Here is an 8,923-nt window from a genome sequence, read left to right as displayed (position 1 = left end):
TGCTAGAGAGAGAGAGCTGGGATATACTGCCAGGCGTGGTGTTCAAATGCTCCTCATCTGGATATGGGGACTCTGTATTCTTTTTGGGCATTGGCAATCCAAGTCCCTTTCCACTCTGCTCTCTTCACAAGCCTAGGGATAGGTACTAATGCTTGTTGAAAGATAGGAGAGTTAGATATGCTGAAGCATCACTAGCCAATTACTGAGGCACTTTCCTCAGGATTCCTTCCTGACGCCTTGTTTGTCATCTCTGAGTTGTGAGTGTCCCACCATTGCTCTTACCTTTGCAGCTGATTGCTTGTCCATACCATCTGGGTTGTAGTTTTTCCTATCAGTAGGATTGTCAGTCTTTCATTTCTGAAAATGTCTGTTCATCAGTTCTATTCGTTATTTTCCAGCACTGTTGTGAATTTACTCTTTTTAAAAACAGACTTTTTTTCTGATATTTTTAGGAAATTGAGGTGGGAGTAGATAGGCATAAAGGCTTAGTCTGTCATTTTGATCTAAATCCATACTACTTTAATTAGAAAAAAAATGACAGTTATTTTTAAAAGAAAATTTATATTTTTCAAGTGTTCCAGATGAAGATGTTTCAATTCTGGGTTTCAAGACATGATTGTATAGAATTCTTTGTTGATGGCTTATGTGGGGGATCTATAAGGGCATGCCAGTAGATTCTAATTTATAATAGTTACCGTTGTATTTATTATTGTATGGATTATTTTTATCTTCATAATTATTTAAAGATACTTTACTAATTACATTTTTATATGGGTACCTTCTGTACTCCAATATATTTGTATCATAACAGTAATGCCAGGCACTTTATGGCTCATTATCTCATTAAATTTTCACAGAACTCCTATATGGTAGTGGTTATCATTTTCATTTTTGAGGAAGCAGGTTCACTGACTTGGATTTCCCAATGGGCCCCAAATATGTAGTGAGTCTGCATCTGACCCATTAGCTTTCTGGCTCTAAGTTCATCAACGTATCACACTCTTATGGAAGATTGGCACTTGTTCCAGAATGCTAATTATTAGCTCACTGTGTATGCGCTCATGCTCAGAAAAATCAGGAAGATGCATAATGCATTATGAGAAATTGGATCTTCATTGGAGGAACTGTGCGGCAAACATTTAGACATATGCTACAGCCTTCTGTTATTGGATGCTTCTTCATGTTAGAATGAATAACTGTTTAAAAGTTCATCTTTCTAAAAGCAAATTAATGATCAGTTTAGTGTCATTATTGACCATTAAAAAATTCCTTTCCAATTTAAGGCATAACAATCAATCATTTAATTAAGGAAAATAATTTTCCTCTCCCCAGGATTTTTTCCTTGGAATAAACAGAGAATAAATCAAGAAATACTATCCATAGCAAGTCTTCAGCTCAGAACAGCTCAGAAATTCTTCAATACAAATGTATTGCAAAAACTTAGAGGGGTTACCTAATTTTAAGTTGGAAAAGTCCTGCAGCTTTCATCTATAGAGATAGTGAGTACATTGGGTAAAAGCAAGAATGCCTCAATTTCTAACTTTTCCACTTTGAGCTGTTCAGACTCGAGAGTAAACTCAAATTTAGGAATGTTCCCTGAAAACATGGACTGAACATTCCTCATGCTCCAGCCTGTCCTTTCCTCTCACTCTAGCTTCCGATGGCCCTGATTCAAAGAGTTAGAGCTCACACACATGCTTTGGAGACATAATTTCCTCTCTGTGGGTCACTGAACCATTCTTAGAGACTAGTCCAATTATCTATCACATAAAGAGACATAAAAATGAAATATAAGCCTATAGAAATCAGGCTTTGGGCAACAGGCCTAAAAACAAACCTGTGTTCCCTGACTCCCTTATCTCTTTACCCCCCCCCCTTTTTTTGTGGAGTTAGGGAGAGGATGATTTGTTGAAATTTAAAGGTTTATATCTGTGCCAAGTATTAGCTGCTAATCCGTTAGTCTAAATCATCTGAGATATATTACACAAATAAATCTCACTGGAATCAAGTTGGATAAGTTTGTTTCACAGGACCAGAAAAAGTTGTCAATGCTCATGATTTTGGTGAATAATACTCCATTACATCATGTTTACATTAATAACTAAATCCCACTCTTCTAAGTCTCAGTGTGTTCCAACAGAAGTTCCAGGCTTTTCCAATAAGCCCTGGAGAGTTGCCTCGCATGCCTCAGCATCAGTCAGGACTTCCCCGCCGGCCTCTTTGTCCATTCTGCACAGGGCATCATGCCCCCCTCTGCTGGCCTTGCTTCCCCCACTGACATCCACCCAGCTGGAGGAGCAGATTCCTGCTGAGTCTTTGAGGCTTCTGACAAGCTTCAACTTGCTCCGACAGCTCGGTCAACTCTTGGGAAGCAGGAGGGAAGATGTTTCCTCCCCTCGAAGGTCCCAGAACAAACCGTAGCTGAGTTTAGTGCAATGGCTTTGCCAGGTCACACATAAATTCTTTTCTAGCCTGGGATTTGTGCATATTACCAGGTAGCTTTGTCTGAATGGATTTAAGTGCCATCTTACTGAGTGCTGCACTCATACTTGCCTCTTCTCCCTACCTTCAGATGCTTTGGCTTCTTGTTAGACAACTTTTGCCCTTAATATGGATTTTCTTCTGTGGATAGTCCCTCTGAACCCTAGCCTCCATTCCTTTTACTTCCAAAATTCTGTCAGACGTACTTATATTGGCCTGGACTTTACTTTTTATTTTTATTTTATTTTATTTTATTTTATTTTTTTGGCCTGGACTTTAAATGGAGACAGTACCCTCAAGGCCCCTCAGCCCTAATGTAAATCAGTGGATGCAAATAGGTACTTTTAAGAACAAGTGTCACTTAACTCTACTTCCTAGACAGATCCGAGTCTCACTTGAGCCCAGCCAAGTACTGCATGTAATTTACTGCATTTATATTTTGTCCCCATTAGCTCTTCTGCTTGTATTTTTATGTTTAAATAGCACGTTACCACATGCTAAGATCCTGTGAGCATGCTAAGGTCCTGTGAGCATTCTGGACCTTGATCTTCTACAGCGATGAATGTTGCTTCATGGGTCCCCCAGCCCATGGTCCAGTCCAGCATGAAAGGGAGAATGAGCTAAGAGGAACGAACATGCACCATCTCAGTTGTCTTCAGGCCAGGCCAGGAGCTCACAGTGGGCTCTCTTTTAAGTCTACTTTTCCTTGCTCTCTACTGATTAAAGAGACCTTCTGGTAATTAGCCATGGCAATTTAACCAAGTATGATGGTGGGCATTGGCATGGAGGAAGTAAACAGGGAAATCAGTCTTCATTTGAAAATGAGCACAGTAGGGGGAGAGAAATACATAAGGGTAAATAGCTGTTTCCTAGGCTCATTGCTTTTGATCTCTTATAAATCGATTTGCTGAATACCCAGTGAGACAAAAAAGAAGTAATACCGTCTTTATTAACCATCAGAAGAAGCACTAGTCACTTTCTGTTGATGTGTTAGTGGAGGATAGAGTTTTCTTTTATCTCTCAGGGTCATCTGGGACATTTCATCTATACTAAGACTGTCTCTGTGTATTGCCTTTGTGTTTTTTTTAAGATTATGTCTCAGCATCTGAAACTCTTCTTAGAAATACAATAATGGCAACTGCATTTGTGCCCATATGGTGCTCACTGACCTGAAGGCACGGCGTCAAATTTGATCCCTGGTCACAATTTCCTTCCTTCAATATTTTAAGACCTAGTAGCCACATGCTGGCTATGCTGTTTATATTTGGTTCTAAGAATTGAGACATGTCTTTCTGATTTATAAATTCCATATTTAAAGAAAGTGTTTCCTAAAGCAAAACAAAAGCTCCAGTACCTTTTGAGAAAATCAGTACTTAGAATCAATTATTTTTAGGTTTTTATGCTTCAAATGAGAAAACATATTGGAAAGACTTTCTGCTATTTTAAAATGTTTAGAAGCAAATTAGTCTTACCACATTGTTTACATTCAAGGTAAAGATCTAAATGTCTCATTCTTCTGTTTCCATGACCAAGGCAAGAAGGTTTATAGAATAAAAGCAACATCCTTGATGAAACCCTGAAGTCAAAACCAAACAATAACATTAGCAAAACCAATAACAACTACCATAATAATGACTTTTCAAGTAAATCAAGAATCATGAAGATGTCAAGGGCAGCTCATCTGGTTGTGAAATGCCTACTTACCTTTATGCCCGTGACTCTTTCTTTCTTTCTTTCTTTCTTTCTTTCTTTCTTTCTTTCTTTCTTTCTTTCATTTTATTTATTCATGAGACACACAGAGAGAGAGAGAGAGAGAGCAGAGACATAGGCAGAGGGAAAAGCAGGCTCCATGCAGGGAGCCCAATGTGGGACTCGATCTCAGGACTCCAGGACCACTCCCTGAGCCAAAGGCAGACACTTAACCACTGAGCCTCCCAGGCGTCCCTATGGCAATGACTTTCATTCTTTTCTTTCATACAGTAGTCTATTTGCCCTTGGAAATTATTGATTCTATCACCCATAATGCAATAGATTAGCTTTCAATTCAGAAACAAACTTATTCCATGGAGTGAGTTATTCAGATACCATTGAAGATTTGAGGCTGTCTTTAAGCAGCCTATTTCTTGTTTATTAGAGGCTTTTCTGAATGAAAACAGCCTTTTTTTTCATTGGGATCTCTCATTTGTATCTGGCAAACACTCATAAAATGAGCGCGACTCAGTAGTTATTATTGATCCCCCAGGAGTTAGCTTAGCAGATTTTCTTCTTCATCATCATATCATCATTTGCATAATAGTTACCTCACATTTGAATACCTACTGTGTACCAGACACACCTCTTTCTCAAGATCATAAACATTATCATCAAGGAGAAGAATAAAATGGTATAAGTGCCAATATGTGTGTTTTATATGATTATCATTTAATCCTGTCAACAGCACTTTGAAGTATCATTTCTTTTTGTAGATGTTGGTACTTGCCAAAGTGCCTGACTCATTTAGGATTACATGAGTGCTGTGGTGAGGGCTTTGAACTCAAGTCTCATTGACAACAAAGCCCTTGCTCTCATTATGGGATTTGGACCTAGTTCTATTGTTTTCGCAGAATATGAATATGCAGTATGAATTATGTAAGTACTATGAGCTTACATATTGTTAATGTCCAGGAAGAAGGAAGAGGGAGAACAATTTTTTTTGTATTTGTAGTCAAGAGATCAAAACCAGTTGGATACAGAATGTTTTGATGCTGAGTATGTTTATGACTCATGTTTAAATTAAAAATTTTAATATCACCAGTTAATTTTAGTCTTTTTTAGAAGTAGCCTCCATTCCACACAGAACAGCCCATTACATTTTTAGTCTATTTTTATTTTATTGCAATTAATTTAATTGTATCACTTATATTTTGTATAATTTTTTTATTTTGTATAGTTTTTAAGACAATGACTTAATATATGTTCAGCTTTCTGGCATATATTAACATGTAAATGATTATAGCCTTTGTCATTGAAGTTTTCCTTTTATGAAGTCCAAACTTCTTGGTCTAATATCGGCATGATTGAAATTTTATCAGGAAGATTTAATTCTTTCCTTAATGATAGGCCATTGCCAGTTTGTGTTGGTTACATCTACTAAGTCTGATTTTCCAAGATCAGTTTAGTAGTTGTCATTGTCATTAGCCAAAGGACGTGTGTAGTTTTAGCTATTGTAAATTTTCTTGTTTGTTGGTTATTTTTATCAGTATTACATTCATTTAGAAACAAATAAAATCCTAATAGTTTCCATTTCTTTCATAGCCAATCCATGAGAAAATTTTGATAGGTTTCTTTTAGTCCACAATTTACCGTCTGTCAAAATACCATGCCAGTCTCAAGTTCTTTTAATTCTCACATAATCAATAGTCAAGTGCCTCTGAGACAACTTTTCTGTCAAATGCACTAATCTTGTTATTGATCCATTTGGATTGAGTCTTATAGATCTTGTTAATGGATTTCTAAAATACACTATACTGTATTTCAAATTCCATTTGATTTTGATATATGTACCTGAAACCAAATTGTTTGGTAGATCATTACAGCTAATTGATATTTTATGTTGGTACTAGATCTGTGGAGGTAACCAAAAACACGTTTTCTGAACCAATTTAAAAATAGGTTTTTTTTTAAAAGATTTTATTTATTTATTTGAGAGAGAGACAAAACGAGAGCATGATGGAGAGGAGAGACAGAGGAAGAGGAAAAAGCAGACTCCTTGCTGATATGAAGCTCCACTCCAGGACTCTGGGATCATGACCTGACCTGAAGGCAGACGCTTAATCAACTAAGCCACCTAGGCACCCCTAAAAGTGGTTTTATGTTGTACACTGAAACTAATATAATGTTCTATGTCAATTATACCTCCATAAAAAGTGGCTGTAGTTTTTCTAACATACTAATTTACTAAGGTCTCCAATGAAGCCCTAGTGTATAAATTGGAATCTAGGCAAATGACACAATTATCTCCTCTGCATGAGCAAAATACATGTTATCAGATGCACTGTTAACACTCCCTGCTCTAACTTTCACTGGATTAGAAAAAAAAAAGGAGAAATTTAATGTCAGGGAAAATTGAACAGATTGAATTAATGCCACTTGTTAAGACTGTGGACATTGATGTCAGTGTGAAATTCTGTGAAAGTTCTCTATGGTTTTAAGCATACATCAGTAGTAGATCAGAGATAATAGAAATCATCTTATAATGAAAATTACCTAAATCTTTGCCAAAAGAGTTGGCTGTATTTTTAAATGTCCCATCAAGGAGAAATCTTTTCATCCCGTTGTTACAATGAACGTGAAGACTAGTAGTTTGACCAAACAAAATAAAAGCTTCCCATATTTGTAGATCTGAACACTTTCTTGAACCTCAGTTTGTGTCAAATCATTGATTTTATGGGTACTAGAAGTTCCTTTAGCGCTGCATCCCTTCTTGGCATCCTATTTGCTTTTAGCTGTTTTCCTTTCACCTCTTTCTCATATCGTCTGCTGCACACAAATGCGAAATGACAACGGTGTTTCAAACTTCATAAGCATCAGTCATGGGAGCGCAAACTGGCGACAGCGCCTCCATGATATGGTTTCTCACCATCCACAGATCCAGTCCCTTCATGGAGATGTGAAGTCTAGCTTTGCAGGTGCAAGCGATGCACAAAAAATGGAAGCTTTCATTGTTGTTTATTTTTGAAGAGGAGAATAAATGGCCATCACAAGATAATTTTCTGCAATTATATTTGATAGTCTGTTGTTCTGTATTTGTGCTTGCTATTCAAAAACAAAACATGAACAATTATGGAGAATTATTTCTATGATTGAACTTCGTCCAGTTCTCTTATTTGTTGTCACTTTGCTTACTATGTGCTCTCTATGCACATTATTGACAGTTCAAAAGCTATTAGTAAAAAAGGTAAAGGACCTGGGTGAGGGAAGGCACAAATCATCTCGGAGGTCAAAGTTGTCAAAGATATCCCACGTCACTGCCAAACTTAGCATAAATCCTGTTGTTGGGCTCAGAAATTGAGTCATGCTGCAATTGGAAAATGCTATGAACAGCTGAAAAGTTCAAAATGTAGTGAAAAATACTGAGTAAATTTAATATACTAACAGACTAATTATTATTTTTTATTTTATTTTCTGAAAAGAGTTTTTGACTTTGCTTTGTGAGCTCCACCTCCCCCAACATATCCACACATAAACACACACGCTGCAGAAATATATTCTAAAATGTAAGCACATGATAAGTATTTGTTGATTTGTTTTGACTTACTTTACTGCCATCTTTATGGATGCATCTGTTCTAGGGAGAGAACGCCTGCATATAAACAAGGCACATTTAACTAAACTTTACAGGATTCCAGTTTTAAAGAGTCATTTGTAAGCAGTTTTTGAGATGTGATTCTTATTTCTGTATGAAACCATTCTTACTCTTCGTTTCAGTTATGCTGTGGAATCTGAGTGCTTTTACTCTACTCCTCAATGGCCTGGATTCCTACAGAAATGTGGCTGGATCTGCCTTTGACTAAGTATAGCAGGTTTGCAGGTTGGAAGGCAGAGTTGGGAAATCCCTTCTTGCAGGGCACTTGGAAGAGCTGTTGGAGTTCTGAGGGCCTGTGCTGTTCCCTTCCGTAGGTCATAGGTTGTTTGGCACTTGCCCTGTCTCTCCTTAACGCTGTCCCTCCCAGTCGGAGTATACAATCTCTTTACCTTATGTTTCATATAGACAGGGTGGCCCCACAGGGAAAGACCTGCTACAACAGAGGGTATGTTTCTTTTTCATTAGAATTTTTTTTCACACATAGCACAAATTTACTCCTGTTTATTTAGTACTTGCTGTATTCGTTATATCGCTTAATCCTCATAATATCCTGCAAGGGAAGCAGTATTGATTACCCCATTTTATGAGGTAGACTTATTTATGAAGAGATGTGGGGAGACTCATTTAGGGAAAGTAACTCATTTTATATGTCTGTGTACATATATATTTGTGTATAGACGGACACACACAGTTTAAAATATTTTTTCTGAAATATAAAAGTTAATTGCTAATGATGACTGTTTTAGATGAGATTGGGCGCATTCAGGGTGGTATAGCCATAGACAATGATGACTATTTTAGAGAGTATTGGAAAAAGTATAAGTTGTCCAATACTATGGTTCTTCAGGCTGGAACTTTAGAGATAGACCTCAGAAGAGCTAAGGACAGAAACATGACAAAGAGAAAGACCAAGGTCCTAAGAGAAAGTGATAGTCGCTATAATGAGCCTTTTATATGAGTTGCACAAAGTTTTGAAATGAATTGCAGTTTGTGTTGTTAGTGTAGAATTAAAGGAAAAAAAAAAGTCTTACTCTTGCTTTGTGCTCCATCATTCTGACCAGACTTTCCTGGAAATAAATAAATATATAAATAAATAAA

At 37.0% G+C, this 8,923-nt stretch overlaps 1 protein-coding gene across 1 annotated transcript in view; it reads left to right on the top strand.

The window, feature by feature from the left end:
• The window catches only part of SLC35F1 (solute carrier family 35 member F1), a 381,287-nt gene that overhangs the window by 31,125 nt on the left and 341,239 nt on the right, over nt 1-8,923 (top strand). The gene's annotated exons all lie outside the window — the stretch shown is intronic.

The sequence above is a fragment of the Vulpes vulpes genome, chromosome 1, assembly GCF_048418805.1.
Source record: "Vulpes vulpes isolate BD-2025 chromosome 1, VulVul3, whole genome shotgun sequence".
Taxonomy (NCBI): domain Eukaryota; kingdom Metazoa; phylum Chordata; class Mammalia; order Carnivora; family Canidae; genus Vulpes; species Vulpes vulpes.
Note: the sequence above shows the minus strand (reverse complement) of the source record. Positions and strands in the feature narration are given on the sequence as shown.